Below are 16913 nucleotides of genomic sequence, written 5' to 3'. Positions count from 1 at the left end.
CGTCAGAGCGCTTGTTGCAAAGGAGCCCTCGGCAGCGCTGGCCCCGCCCGCTCAGAAAATAAGGAGGGAGGGGGGAGGAGGAGGAGGAAGAGAAGGAGAGGAATCCTCTTGGCCAGTCTCTTCCTCCGAAGCACCCATCAGCCTGCTTTCCCCCAGGCTTCTGTGGCTGCTCCATGGCCACCTGTTGCTCTGTTTCTAGACCTTTTTAGCATCACAGGGCCCTTCCACACAGCCATATACCCCAGAATATCAAGGCAGAAAATCCCACATTATCTGAGTGTGGACTCGGATAACCCAGTTCAAAGCAGATATTGTGGGATTTTCTGCCTTGATATTCTGGGGTACAAAGCTGTGTGAAAGGGCCCTGGGATATCTGAGTCCACACTACCATATATTCCAGTTCAAAGCAGAAAATGTGGGATTTTGTTCATGTCTGTGGAAGGGGCCCTAGTTTCTCTTCTTTGGACATACCCTATTTGCTCAAATCTTAATACTCGCCTTAGAATCATTAACAACCTATGGGCGCTTCCAGACCTATGCCGTCACATCTAGGCACCTATTGGAGCTTTAAGATGTGCTTTCTTTGTCCGGGTGAACTGCGGGGGCCTTACTTTGAAACTCAGGAATCCCAGTAACCAGAGTCACTTCAAGTTGAACAATCAAACAAGATTTTATTTTCTCAAAGTCCTTGGCAGACTTCTCCAAATTGTTGAGGTTACAAATACAAATAGTCAACTTATAAAACCTTGCAGACGTTCCTTTCTTGCTTTTCCCCTTAGTTGCTGGGTTAACTTCTTCCAAAGGCGAAGAGATCCTGAGATCCTTTCCACCCTACCCCTGAGCTGCTATATCAAAAGAGCAGGTCTTTCACTATCTAAGCTCAAAGCTAGCTTGGAGATGAAGTAATTAGAGCTTCTTCTGATGGCAAAGAAATGCTGGGATATTCTTTGCCCCAGTGCTGAGTTGCTATCTTGGAAAGAGCAGGTCTTCCCCTATCTGAACTCAGCACCAGTTTTATAGGCAAGAGGTCAGTACTTATGATGGCTTGTCTGAGCTGGCCTGGCTTGACCACACAAGCACATCTGAGTTATTTTCTCTTCTATCTAGAAGGCAAAAGGCTTCTCAAAATGGAGATTTCATCCCCAGGAAAAGAGGCTGTCTCCAGAACAAAAAGATACTTTGCAAGCTTTCAGCAGCAAAAACTTTGCTGAGCTGGCAATAAACTGTGCTAATGGTTAACTATCAGGGTGCTGCAGAATCTGCAACAGCCCTGGAAGAAATGCAAACAGGTGCTATTTCCTACGACTATGGGACAATGCAAATCAAACTCCTGGGAGACGGAACAAGACCATTAAATCAGTTTTTGAACAGGGGCAAAAAAAAAATCCAGGAGTTCAGAAGAGATCCACATACAGACCTGTTAGTCCTGGAATTTCTGCCTCCGTTGCCCAGACTTGCTGCTTTGTTCCAAGATTTAGAGGCTCCCAAGATGGCCGATGTGAGACTTCTGCTGGAAACCTCGGCAGCATTTGTAAAAAGGCCCCAAGATGCGGACATACGAATATGCGGATCTCTGAAAAAGTTTTGTTCTTTGTCCTGGCCAGAGAAACTTCCCTCAAACGTTTCATGAAGTATCTTCCACAAAAACAAACCTAATCGTATAGGCTTTTGTTTTTAGAGCATGAATTCTAAACTTACAGCAACTGTAATGTACATCAAATTACAAAAAGTGTACTTTTTGCCGCTGTGCATTACATTCACCAGCAAATACTTTTTTTGGTTTTAGGGTTTTAAAATTTGGGGTGTGCATTAGATTCGATGGTGCATTAGACTCGAGTCAATATGGTTGTGTCAAATTTCCTGACGGAGTGAGTCTACTCTAGCTAAGATTAACAGTTGCATGGAGGCCACAAATTAACATTTAAAAGAGGAATAAAAATGTGCCAAAAGCTAGGAGCATTGGGGGTTATTCAATACAGCTTTGTGCAGGCAGTACCCAGGTTACAAACATCCAACTTAAGAACGGGGATGAGACAATAGGAAGTGAAAGAAATCTGCCCCTTGGAAGGGAAATTCATTCCTGGAAGAGTTATTATCGTGGGGAAAAGGTGTCTCCACAGAAGCTTTATCTCCAATCTTTGTTTCCACAAGCCACATTTTTCAAAATCCAATGATCACAGGGTCAGAAAGGGAGGTGAAATCTTCTGAATAGGGACACAGACAGCAAAACAAACACCACAGGGGTCTTAATCCCTATGCTATCCATGTAGTACTGTTCCATTATCTAGGCAGAGTATGCCTACCCCGTCTGACATAAATCTGCCCACACGAAGCAGGTGAATATTGCACGAATGAGACATGTAGAATAATCACAGGATGTCTATACCTGCTGATAGACTCTATTAGCTAGCTGGCATTGCCCCCCCCCCCCCACCCCCATGTGCTAAGGGAAGTTGCTGCCAATTGCAAGAGAAATAAGGTTGAATGTGAAAGCCACCCACTGTATGGCTACCAGCCTCCTCCCAGTATAATTAAATCAAGGAAAAGTTTCATGAGAACTACCACTCCTCCAAATGTCCCCCAAGAAACAGCAAGAATATCCCTCTGGGCAGCAAAATCGAGCAATTCCAACTTGATCCCCCCCCCCCCACCCCCATGAGGGTTTTCCTCCAAGGGCAAACCAAGAATGGGCAACTTGGATATCTCAGAAGTGGAGTTGGCAGATAAAAGGATAAGCTGGCAAAATGTCACTACCTAGAAGAATCCTCCACCTTGTATGAACAAACAACTCAGCACCTGTATGCTTGCTCACAATGCCCTGCCTCATGCACAGAGGAAGAACTGTTTAAAGCTACAGAGAATGCAGTCGCTGTTGTCCGTTTTTGGTCTAAAACTATTTAGCAGCTTGTGATCCCTTTATTTTATCAGTTTTAAACTTATCTATTTATGCAATGCTTTTGACACACATTTATTATATCTGGGTGGAGGCCAAAAGGGGACGCCAGAAAGAGGACAGTCCATTTTATGGGAGTGGAGGGTGGGTTGAAGAAGTAAAACAGTTTCCCCGTTTTCCTATTATTCCCTCCACCCATGTTGCCACTGTGGAAACTAAGACAATTTATTTCAAAAAGCAGTTCTGGCACAGGAGGCAATGAGACAGAAAATCCAGTCTCGTGAGAGTACAAAAGCAAAGTTTATTTTCACATACCGTGTTTCCCCAAAAATAAGATAGTGTCTTATATTAATTTTTGCTCCCAAAGATGCACTAGGTCTTATTTTCAGGGGATGTCTTATTTTTCCATGAAGAAGAATTCACATTTATTATTGAACAAAAAATGAACATTTATTATAGACTGTACAGTAGTTGTCATCACAAACCAGCATAACCAGACAAACTGTGAATCCTATCAAGAATTTCTTGTTACTACCAATATTTCCATGTACAACAATCTATGGTACTACATACATTTATCAATCCTGCATGCTCTGATGTTCTGTTTGGCGGACATGCTTCCAAACAAAAACTTTGCTAGGTCTTACTTTTGGGGGAGGCCTTATATTTAGCAATTCAGCAAAACCTCTACTAGGTCTTATTTCCTGGGGATGTCTTATTTTAGGGGAAACAGGGTAGCTATGAGAAGGTGGGACAACCGTACACCCCAAAAGGTTTGTACTTGCAAATGGCTGCCGTGAAGCGTGGCGTCGCAAGCAAAGAATATATATCTTGGCTTATCTAAACTTGACCAATTACTGAGGGTCTTCTTCACCTCCACACCTCTTTGGCACAAGGGGCCTTTGTTACTTTGGCTCATACAAAGAGCTTACATTGTCTATATGAAGCTAATATATAAGCAGAGGCAAAGCTATATATGCAAAAGTCTACTATTTTCTGGCTTATGGGAGGGTGGGTTGAAGAAGTAAAACAATTTCCCCCTGTTTTCCTATTATTCCCTCCACCCATGTCGCCATTGTGGAAACAACTCTCTTTATGAAATGGGAAGTGGGGAGGGGGAATAACCAACGAAAATGGGAGAAATGATTTTCCTCCTTGAACTCCCCCCCCCCCCCCTGTAAAATTGACTATCCTTTCTCTAGCACCCTCTTTTGGCCTCTGCCCGGGCAATGGGACAGGAGTTACACTTTAAAATATTACTTATTCGACTTACATACAAATTCAACTTAGGAACCTATCTTGTTCATAACTTGGGGGGCTGCCAGTATTCAGTATTGAGCAGGCATTTACTGCAACTGCATTACAAATTAGGACTATAAAAAGAAGAGAGGATAACACAACCACCTATGTGATTCAACACTTTGAAAGTGACATCATTTAGTTTCCCAAAGAATCTAACTGATATTATATCCCTTCTGCAGTTAATAATTTAGATGGCAATCGCTGCCGGTAGCCTTTTCTCCATACATGAACATGCCTAATGATTACTGATGCATGACATGAGCAGCAAAGGAAAAAAGAGCTGTACCCTTTGGAGTTCAGAATCTATCCTGGTGGAGATAGGAGTAGGAATGCAGGACTGGCAGCAAATGGAAAGACCGTATATTTGTTTTTGTTTGTTATTATTTTTAGAAACAAGTCTCTTCGTATGAAAATTTCTCAGATTATTTTTCATTTTTCTTCCCTCCCCCCTGCTCCCTTGGCTAGCACATCCAATGCTTGTTTATTAATGCTGGATAAATGTTCTGAAAATATACTAAGTGGAATCGGGTAGACTCCCTAAGGGACTTCTTGAGAAATAATGGCAGTTATAGAAAGATTATGTTCATTTTTGGTATTTATGAGAAGGCACCAGCGAATGATGAAACCCTTTCTATATTTTCTCCTCTTGGCAGCAACACAGCTGTTAAGCATATTTTGGGATTCATTATGCAGCAGGTACCATGGTTCATTTTTCAAATCATGTATTATTTTGTGATTTTCATATTACTGTCATATGCCAATGGTACTAGGAGGGAAGAAAAGAATGTGATGTATATATATATATATATATATATATATATATATATATATATATCTCCAGGTTGTGGCTCAGCTGGTTAGTAGCCAGCTGCAATAAATCACTACTGACCAAGAGGTCATGAGTTCGAAGCCAGCCCGCATCGTTAAAATAGCCCAGCTCATTGTTGACCTAAGCAACCCGAAAGATAGTTGCATCTATCAAGCAGGACATTTAGGTACCGCTTATGCGGGGAGGCTAATTTAACTAATTTACAACACCAAAAAAATCATCCAGCAGCATGCAGACAGGACTGAGGAAGTAATCCATCAAGAACTCGGTGTCACAGTGGATGATGATGCTGCAGCAGCTCCCTCTGTGGCCGGAATCGAGGATACCCTCATGAAGCAGGAAGCTGGAAAATGTTAAATTGCCTCTGTGTCTCTGTCTCTGTCTATATGTCGTATGTCATTGAATGTTTGCCATGTATATGTACATTGTGATCCGCCCTGAGTCCCCTTCAGGGTGAGATAGGGGGAATATAAATACTGCAAATAAATAAATAAATACCCAGTGTTGTCCTGGTGTCAGAGTGGCCACTGTTGGCCTGCTTTCTCCCTTCTCCAGCTCTGAGAAGGCCTTCCTCATAATGTCTTCATGACAACACTCTGACGACTGTCTTTGTAGCTCTCTCTTTTCTTCTTCAGTTTTCCTCATAGACCTTCTCTCTTATCTTTCTTTTCTTCTTCCCTTGCCTTTCCTTATATACCTTACCCCTCTTCTTTCTTTCCTTTCCTTTCTTCCTTTCTCTTCTTTTTCTGTCTTCCCTCCCTTCCTTTATCCTTCTCTTTTCTTCCTTTTCCTTCCTTTCCTTTTGTCCCCTCATGCCTTTTCTCTTTATCTTTCTCTTCTTTCTCTCCTTTTTCTTTCTCTCCCTCCCTCCCTTCTTCCTTCCTTTCTTTGCCTTATTTCTCTCTCTCTCTTTCCTCCCTCCCTTCCCCACTTACACATCACCAAGCAGCAGTCAGTCCACTTCCTTCCTTTTATTTTCCTCAGCTCTGATCCCAAAAGTGGTGGCTCTTTTAGGTCAAACCCATGAATTATATTAAGTTGGATAAGGAAGAGTATGTCTGCTGAGTTTGGTCCTGATCCATAAAGACATGTAGAAGCCTTGGCTCCTACATGGCTTCTACTTGTCAATAGCAAGAAATCAGAAGGCGTTTACTTCTCGAGAGGAGAGCAATGACCAACCTCGATAAAATAGTGAAGAGTAGAGACCTCACACTGGCAGCGAAGGTCCACATAGTTAAAGCAATGATATTCCCCACAGCAATCTATGAATGCGAGAGCTGGACCATAAGGAAGGCTGAGCGAAGGAAGACAGACGCTTTTGAACTCTGGTGTTGGAGGAAGATCCTGAGAGTGCCTTGGACCGCAAAAAGATCTAACCAGCCCATATTCCGGGAAATAATGCCTGGCTGCTCACTGGAGGGAAGGATATTAGAGACAAAGTTGAAGTACTTTGGCCACATCATGAGAAGACAGGAAAGCTTGGAGAAGAGAATGATGCTGGGGAAAATAGAAGTAAGAAAGGAAGAGGGGCCAACCAAAGGCAAGGTGGATGGATAGTTGGTATCCTTGAAGTGACTGGCTTGACCTTGAAGGAGCTGGGGGTGGCGACAGCTGACAGGGATGAATGAACTGGTCCATGAAGTCACAAAGAGTCTGAAATGACTGAACAAATAAACGACAAATATACTGTACCTATATATGTGTGTGTCTATCTGATAGATAGATACACACACACATGTAGGCGCATATTGCTTGTAAGAAAGCTAAACCAATGAATTGTTGTGCAAACAATACAATGAATTTATGAATATTCAAGGACGCATTAGATGCAACAATCCTCATTCCTCCCTCCCAATGTCCACCTGGGATAAAGGTTTGCATATTGCTCCGGTTGATGTTCTAAATAAAACAACAGACATGACCTTAAGGCCACTTAATATAGCCACACACTAATAACAATCACACAAGTGGCATATTAAACTAGCTTGGACTGGGTGAAGCTTTAAGTGGAAAGTGTGGCAAATGTGGAGGGGAAATCACTTTGATTCCCAAGAGAAGACTCTTGGTGGGATTTAAAACATCCAACACATCCAATTTTCTCTTTCTAACTTTATATTCGTCTAGATACACGTTTGATTGATTAGCCCATCGGCCATATCAAAACATTTAACACATAGACATACATACAACATACAACCCACAGTACAACAGAAGATAAGATAAACAAGCTGTTAACAAGATCCCGTCCAGATCAAATATCTGCATCACCTTTACAGTTTATCCCATTTGATTCCAAATATGCAGTTCTCAGTTGTGTTGCATCCTCTTCACTTTCATTAACAACCAACTTCCGTTGTTCTTCTTTCGCTTCAAATACCATCTTTTGATAATCAGGAAATCTATGCTCTCAGACCCAGGCACCTTTTAGAGCTTTAAGATGTGCTTCTTTCTTTGCCTGGGTGAACTGTGGGGCCTTACTTTGAAGCTCAGGAATCCCAATAACCAGAGTCACTTCAAGTTGAACAATCAAACAAGATTTTATTTTCTCAAAGTCCTTGGCAGACTTGGCACAAATGGTTGAGGTTACAAATACAAATAGTCAACTTATAAAACCTTACAAATACAAATAGTCAACTTATAAAACCTTTCCCCTTAGTTGCTAGGTTAACTTCCTCCAAAGGCGAAGAGATCCTGAGATCCTCTCTACCCTAGCCTGAACGGCTATATTTAGAAAGAGCAGATCTTTCCTTATCTAAGCTCAAAGCTAGCTCAGAGAAGAAGTAGTTGAAGCTTCTTCCAATGGCAGAGAAATCCTGAGATATTCTCTGCCCCAGTGCTGAGTTACTATTTTTAGAAAGAGCAGGTCTTTCCCTATCCACGCTCAGCACCAGTTTCAAAAGCAGGTCAGTACTTACTATGGCTTGTCTGAGCTGGCCTGGCTTGACCACACAAGCATATCTGAGTTATTTTCTCTTCTGTCTAGAAGGCAAAAGGCTTCTCAAAATGGAGCCTTTTTCCCCAGGAAAAGGAGCGGTCTCCAGAACAAAAAGATACTTTTGCAAGCTGAAATCAGCAAAGACTTTGCTGAGCTGGCTACAACTCTGCTAATGGCTAACTATCAGGGTGCTGCAGAATCTGCAACAGCCCTGGAAGAAATGCAAAAGGGTGCTATTCCCTACAACCATGGAAAAATGCAAATCAAACCACTGGGAGACAGAACAAAACCTTACATTCTTAGTGGAGCTAATGTGCCAAACAAATGGAAACTGGTCACTTTCTTCTCCTTAGCTTTCTGGATGAGTTGTATCGCAACTCGTGTCACTTTCTAATGGTGGGCAATGGGAATTAAAGTTCAATTGTTACAAAGTGCTGTTTACCAACATATTTAGAGGACTGGGAAGGACAGTGTTTGACTCTGTGATTCCAGTTTGAAAGCAGCCTGGAAGATTGAGGGTGCTAGAATATTATTACTTATTGTATTTACAAACAGCCCTCCACATTAATTACGTTTAGGGACACAGAAACCTCCTGAAGATGAAAACGGCAAATAATAAAATTGCACTTTTTTAACCTGAAAGAACACTTCTCTGCTCTTTAGGAATCTTTAGGTTTCCTGGCATTACTCTCTGGGCAATTGCTGCCAGATTGTACTGGAGGACCTAGAACTTCCTAGAGATAGTGTCAAATCTGAAGAATCAAATGCCCAAATGTCAAATTCACAAATGTGGAGGTACAACTTGTTTATTATAGATCCTGCCTTTCTCTGTATAGGATCCAAGGCAGCCTGCAGCATTTGAAAGACAGGGTACAACTAAAACACAGTATAATACCAAAAACATTATACAGTGCTTCAGTTTAAAATATGAGCTTGTCCGAAATCTAAATCATCAACCTAATAAGCAAAGCTGATAGATATATGAGACTGAACTTTCTCTTTAGCCAAACCCTGTCTGTTGAATTTCTTCTTCTTGGGCTGTGTGTGTGTGCATGTGTCATCATCTACACCAGGGGTCCTCAAACTTTTTAAGTGGAGGGCCAGTTCATGGTCCCTCAGATTGTTGAGGGGCCGAATTATCATTTAAAAAAAACCCGAACAAATTCCTATGCACACTGCACATATCTTATTTGTAGTGTAATCTTCCCCCCCCAAAAAACAACAATTATTTATTTATTTATATGTTACATTTATACCCCACCCTCTCTCACCCCGAAGGGAACTCAGAGCGGCTTACAAGTTGTATGTACATACAATATATTATATTATTAGCATAGTACAATATTAGCATTATATATTAATATATTGTACTATACCACTATACCGTAATATTATTAGTAATATTACAGTACATTTAATATATAATATACAATTTATATTATTATATTATACAATATTATTATATTGTATTATTATTATTAGCCACCCTGAGTCCCCTATTGGATGAGAACGACGGGGTAGAAATACTGTAATAAATAAATAAATAAATAAATACGTTATTATCAATATTATATGTATACACAATATATTACATTATTACCATAGAACAATATTAGTAAATGAAAGAACAATACAATATTTAAAAATAAAAACAGTTTTAACCAACATACTGTAAATCTTTCAGGATTTCAATGGGAAGTGTGAGCCTGCTTCTGGCCAATGAGATAGTCAAGTTAAGTAAGACTGTTGTTGTTGTTGTTGTTGTTGTTGTTGTTGTGTGCCTTCAAGTCATTTCAGACTTTGGGCGAGCCTAAGTCTAAAACTGAGGGCGGGGGCCAGGTAAATGACCTTGGAGGGCCGCATCCGGCCCCCGGGCCTTAATTTGGGGACCCCTGATCTACACTGTAGAATTAATGCAGTTTGATGCTTTTTTAATGGCCATGACTCAGTGTTTTGGAAGTTAGATTTGTAGTTAGATGAGGTACCTGAAGGCTAAAGACCTTGTAAAACAAAGGTTCCTATGATTCTATCTATAGCATCGAGCTATGGTAGTTACAGTGAGGTCAAACTGCATTACTGGTAATTCCTTTCTGCATTTCACATTGCTTTTGCAACTTAAGACAAGGGGTGTTTGCTACGGTTGTTCCTTAGAGTGATTGCCTGGCATTTTAAAGAGGAGTTTGGGCCATTTTTAGTTTGAGTTTTATTTAATGTTTTTATATCAACTACAGGTCAATGGATGGTAAATATCAGTTTATGCCCTGAATAAATTGGTAAAATAATACAGCCTAATCACAAATAGCATCCTATGGGCCTGCTGATGCTATGTTTATGCTCTTATAATGTATTGCTGAGACATGGATGCTAATGGTATGGTGACTTGTACATGTGAAACAGATGCCCCAAATCGTATACCCGAAGCATTAACCTCAAACACAAGTCCTTTAATTGGCAGCAGTTCACACTTCTAGTCATAGGTTATTACAAAACTGGCTATTAAGTAACTAGGGCCCCTTTCACACAGCCATATAACCCAGAATATCAAAGCAGGAAATCCCACACGATCTGCTTTGAACTGGGATATATGGCAATGTGGACTCAGATAACCAAGTTCAACGCAGATATTGTGGGATTTTCTGCCTTGGTATTCTGGGATATAGGGCTGTGTGGAAGGGCCCTATGATGTAACTGGAGCAGCACAAATGCAGTTTAGTTACAAATGGTTGCATCTGTTCTGATCAGTCCCGCTCAATCTGTCAATTTAATTGAATCTATAGTGGTTGGTCCACCCGCATCAAGTCACTGCAAACTACTTTTATTGGGAAAGGGACCAAATTGTTGCATTTCTCTCACAAATACTTAGCTTCCCGGTGCTTTGGGAATTAAGATGCATATTGAAACCTGGGAATTTTAGGATTCTTTTTCAAGTCATCATCGTAATCAATGCAAGTCTTGCTATTATATCTCATACTATATTGCCCAGTGCAATATAGAGGAAAACCTAACCTGTCTTGGAAATGTGCTAAGAAAATGAGGAAGGAATCTGCTCAAGTACAATGGTCATTAAAACCTGCTAAAACAAATTGATATTTGGGGTCCCAGCATGCCTAGACTCCAAAGATTAAATGAGACATGAGCGAGTTGAAGGAAAAGAACAGAGGATGTGTTCACTTGGTCCTTACTTGACCAAAGTGGATGCCAGGAGAGTCTGCACTATCAAATCTGACATAAAGGCAATTGAGACATTTATAAGAAAAAGGTAAAGGTTTCCCCTGACATTAAGTCCAGTCATGTCTGACTCTGGGGGTTGGTGCTTATCTCCATTTCTAAGCCAAAGAGCTGGCGTTGTCCGTAGACACTTCCAAGGTCATGTGGCCGGCATGACTGCATGGAGCACTGTTACCTTCCCGCTGGAGCAGTACCTATTGATCTACTCACATTTGCATGTTTTCGAACTGCTAGGTTGGCAGAAGCTAGAGCTAACCGTAGGCGCTCACTCCGCTCCCCGGATTTGAACCTGCAACCTCTATAAGAGTTTGGCAGTTATTCAAGCAATTGATTTTTACCACCACTGATTGGTTTAGGCTGGGGCTGGCTAGGAGCTGCACGCTGACTGGATGAGGCACGCCATCTGCTGCTGCAGCTGATTGGTGCATGGGTCTGCCGGGAATGTTAATAAACTATCATTGCTCAGTTTAAAATTTTGTGGCTGTTTCCTGGTCTATTCCTGATGGCTAAATGGGGAGACGGAATGTGGGTAGGGTCCAAATTGATGGGTGCTTATGATGGTATTCCTGACAGCTCGGGTTGGACAATTAGTCTGGCTGGCTAGACAATGGGTGGCGATGGGTGTTGACAAATTTGGGGTTATGGGGTTTTGGTAACTATGGCTAAATGTCCCATATCACTGAAAGGTGAATCAAATATCCGAATGGACATCCTAAGGAGAACTGGGAGGCAAAATGGAAAGGCTTAAAGCCATAGTAAAAGGGAAAGGAAAATATAAGACATTAAATCAGACAATCTTCATGATCGAACTAATAAAATGATACAAAGAGCAGAGGTTCAACTGTTTCCAAAGGGGGGCGGGGAGGAAGAGGGAAGAGGAAAATTGGATATGTAGTAGTAGATAAGTATAGAAAAGTAAAGGATAGGAATACAGGAATCATCAGAATGTTATGAGAGTATATGGGAATTTTTAAAATAAAGGTGACTATGACAATGTTATAATTTACTTATATAACCAAATAAAAATATTTAAAAAGATGGTGGCCTGGAAATGAATAGGATTTATGTTAGGCACAACACATCACTCTTGTGAACAAGGTGTGAAATAAAGCAAATAAGCATATTTCCACTTGCATCACCATCACCTTTTGACTATAACAATATGTAGCTTCAATGAGCCAGGTTAGTATAGATGAAAGAATCAGAGAAAAATAATGAAAATGGGTCCTGAATATTTTTTTTTAAAATAGCATTGTTGGATGGAACCAGAAGAGAAGGAGGCAGAGCTGTACTTTTCAAAATCTCAGATGTTTGTTGGCATATTCCATTCATGAACTAACCAATATTGAAGCTTCTGTTAAACTTCCCCATAGATGTGTCAGCCAGAACCTGCTATAGCACGTGTATGAAATAAGGATCACAGTCTTTGGATATGTCTGCACTGTAGAATTAATGCAGTTTGGCATCACTTTAACTGCCATGGCTCAATGCAATGCACTCATGAGATTTGTAGTTTTATGAGGACTTTAGCATTGTTTGCTAAATAGTGCTGTTGCCTCACCAAACTACAACTCTCAGGATTCCGTAGCAGTGAGCCATGGAAGTTAAAGTGGTTTCCAACTGCATTGATTCTACAGTGTGGATGAGGCATGAGCTAACTTCAAGACTTCAACCCCCATGATTCCTAACAGCCAATTGGGATTACTCATTACTCTTTTTTGCACTAGGCATAACATCAAGTACTCATTTTTATTTTTATTTTTGCACTAGGCATGACACCAATTACATATAATTTGTATAATCTCTCATCTTCTGGTTTACATTTTTGGAACTTATGGGTGGGAAGCTGAGCTGTCACTAGATGGCAGCATTTGTTATGAGAAGATTTGTACAAATTGCAACCGCTCTTGCTGAGAGATTAACTGAAAATTCATAGACCACAAAAAGCTTCCTTATATGTAGTCAGAACATTCAACCATAGTAGACCAATACTGTTGGCCTTGAGATTTTCACAGGAAAGGCCCCATATACACTGCAGTATATAATGTGGGTTGAAACTCCATTATATGTTCAGTGAAAACTCATATAACTGCATTATATGTCTACACTGACCATATAATGCAATTTCAAACTGGATTACATGGAAGTGTAGATGGGGCCATACTCTAGTTGTGGATTATTTGAAATGATTCTGTTTCTTCTTCCATTTCAGCCTATAAAAGCATTAGGTTATTGGCAGAAAAGGTTACTTTTTGCCATTGTCATGGTAATTTTTGTAGCAATGCCATTTGGCTGAGCATCAGGGTGAAACACTAGTTGAATCTGAAATTTGAACATTCTGATTATTTTGATGTGAGTATTCTTTAAAACAAAATGAAATTTCAGCTGGTGATCCTAAAAAATGCTGCCATTATAGCAAGAAATATCTGCTGATTGGCCTGGAAGACATGTGCCTACTATATAGTGTGTTATGGTGTATTATCCAATTAGGGACCTTTCAGACAGGCCCGATATCCCAGAATCTGATCCCAGGTTTTCTGCATTAAACTGGATTATATGAGTCTGTACTGCCAGATAATCTGGGATAAAGAGAGACTCTGATTTGAACTGGATTATATGAGTTTACACTGCCATATAATCCAGTTCAAAGTAGATAATCTGAATTCAAAAACTAGATTATATGATATACTAAGCAAAGTTACCTTATTCTGCCTACGTTAAGTATGAAGACGTGATAAAGATTTTCAGGTTTACTGTCCATCAAACATCTGGGCATTCCCTAGGCAACGTCCTTGTAGACGGCCAATTCTGTCACACCAGAAGCGACTTGCAGTTTCTCAAGTCGCTCCTGATACGGAAAAAAAAAAATCTTCAGAGGTCTGTTGGAAACTAGTCAAGTGGGGTTTATATATCTGTGGAATAATTGTCCGTTTGAGGCAAGTGTGATTGTTGCAATTGGCCACCTTGATTAGCATTGAATGGCTTTGCACCTTTAAAGCCTGGCTGCTTCTTGCCTGGGGTAATCCTTTGTTGGGAGGTGTTAGCTGTCCCCGATTGATTCATGTCTGGAATTCCTCTTTTTTTAGTGTTGTTCTTTATTTACTGTTTTATTTACTATCCTGATTTTAGAGTTTTAAATACTGATAGCCAGATTTTGGCAGCATTCAGGTATTATTATTTCAAATTTACAGGAAATAATTAATTATTTTTGTGAGTCTAGATCACATGTACTGTATGAATATACTATCAAGGCAGCTAAATCTCCATGCTAATGTATATTTTGCGTTTTGTTTTTATTATTTAAAAGTAATTTTTGATTCAAATAATTACTTTGATGTTGGTAGCTGAAGCAGTTAGAATGCAATTACGTATCTTTTGTGTAATCTATATAAATAAAAATGTTATGTCAATTCGTGAGGACCTCATATTTCCCAAACTACTTATTGTATTATTATAATTGTATTACATTATTATAATATTTTACTATTATACTTATTATTGTATTATATTGTAATATCATATAGTATAATTATATTATTATACATACATTGTTATTGTATATTATTATAATATTATAATATATTACACTATGTAACACTATGATTTTTGTTTCTAGGTTTATCAATGTCATTATTTATTAGGGTTCTATCATAAAAACAGAAAAAGATTAAGCTGCAAAAAAATTGTTGCCCTGCAGCACATTATATCATTACATTACTATTATATTTTAATTGGGTTTTTTCCGTGTCATGAGTGACTCAAGAAACTGCAAGTCGCTTCTAGTGTGAGAGAACTGGTGATCTGCAAGGATGTTGCCGAGCAAACGGCCAGATGTTTTACCATCCTGTGGGAGGCTTATTTTTATATATCTTTGGAAGGTCCATTGTGGGAGAAAGAACTCTTTTCTGAATGTTGCAATTGTCCGTCTTGATTACCACTGAAAAGCCTTATAGATTCAAAGCCTGGTTTCTTCCTGCCTGGAGGAATCCTTTGTTTTATGTCTGGAATTCTTCTGTTTTCTGAGCGGTGTTCTTTATTTACTGTCCTGATTTTACAGTTTTTTAAATAGTGGTAGCCAGATTTTCAATAATAGGGAGGAGGAGGCACTGGGATCACTCCCTGGGAGGGGCCTATGTCTTTTCCCAGCAGGAAAATAACACGGGGGCATGGCCAACGAGGAAGCCACGGCCCCTGTCATTCTCCTTCCATCCATCTATCTATGTTTACATTCAGAGGCAATCTTTAGAATTCTACGGTTCACATCAGAACATGGATTGCTTATCAAATGGATAGTAATAGAGTCTCACTTATCCAAGCTAAACAGGCTTGCAGAAGCTTGGATAAGCGAATATCTTGGATAATAAGGAGGAATTAAGGAAAAGCCTATTAAACATCAAATTAGGCTATGATTTTACAAATGAAGCACCAAAACATCATGTTATACAACAAATTTGACAGAAAAAGTAGTTCAATGCGCAGTAATGTTATGTTGTAATTACTGTATTTGCGAATTTAGCACCAAAATATCATGGTATATTGAAAACATTGACTACAAAAATGCGTTGGATAATCTAGAACGTTGGATAAGCGAGTCTTGGATAAGTGAGACTCTACTGTATCTGAAACCTACTCTTTCTCTATCTTTTCTTTCCCATCATTGAACCAGACCGGGCCACAGTAACACGTAGCGGGGTACAGCTAGTGTTAAATATAATCACTACTGATCATATACAATAATATATAATGAGAGAAGGGTCGGCGGTTTGAATCCGGGGAGTGAGATGAGCTCCTGCTGTCAGCTCCAGCTTCTGCCAACCTAGCAGTTCGAAAATATGCAAATGGCAGTAGATCAACAGGTTCCGCTCCAGCGGGAAGGTAATAGCAATTCATGAAGTCATGCCGGCCACATGACCTTGGAGGTGTCTACAGACAAGGCCTGCTCTTTGGTTTAGAAATAGAGATGAGCACCAACCCTCAGAGTCAGACACAATTAGACTTAATGTCAAGGGAAAACCTTTACCTTTACCTAATAATATATTGTATATACATATAATATTGATAATAATATAATACAATGCAATATAATACTAATAATACAATATAATATATACAGTAGAGTCTCGCTTATCCAACATAAATGGGCCGGCAGAATGTTGGAAAAGTGAATATGTTGGATAATAAGGAGAGATTAAGGAAAAGCCTATTAAACATCAAATTAGGTTATGATTTTACAAATTAAGCACCAAAAGATCATGTTATACAACAAATTTGATAGAAAAAGTAGTTCAATACGCAGTAATGCTATGTAGTAATTACTGTATTTACTAATTTAGCACCAAAATATCATGTATTGAAAACATTGACTACAAAAATGCGTTGGATAATCCAGAACGTTGGATAAGTGAGACTCTACTGTATAATGAACATGGCCACACAGCCCGAAAGACATACAACAACCCTACTGTTTCATCATTGTACATTTGTATATTTGAAGTTGTAATGTTTCTGATTGTGAGCCGCCTTGGCTCTCCGTATGAAGAGATAAAGCGGGATATAAATAAAATAAAATAACAACAAGACGCGGGACTTCTGAAGAAAGAGACTCCGCCCCGTCTGATGCAACCACCACAACACAGGACCACGTGGTCCCCCATCAGCTGTTTCCCGGCGCCCGCCTCAGCCAATCGCCGCCAGCCCTGTTGGCGTCGTGGGCGGAGCCTGGAGGG

The sequence above is a fragment of the Anolis carolinensis genome, chromosome 2 (genome assembly GCF_035594765.1).
Source record: "Anolis carolinensis isolate JA03-04 chromosome 2, rAnoCar3.1.pri, whole genome shotgun sequence".
NCBI lineage: Eukaryota > Metazoa > Chordata > Lepidosauria > Squamata > Dactyloidae > Anolis > Anolis carolinensis.
The sequence above is the reverse complement of the archived record's forward strand: the minus strand, read 5'-3'. Positions refer to the sequence as shown.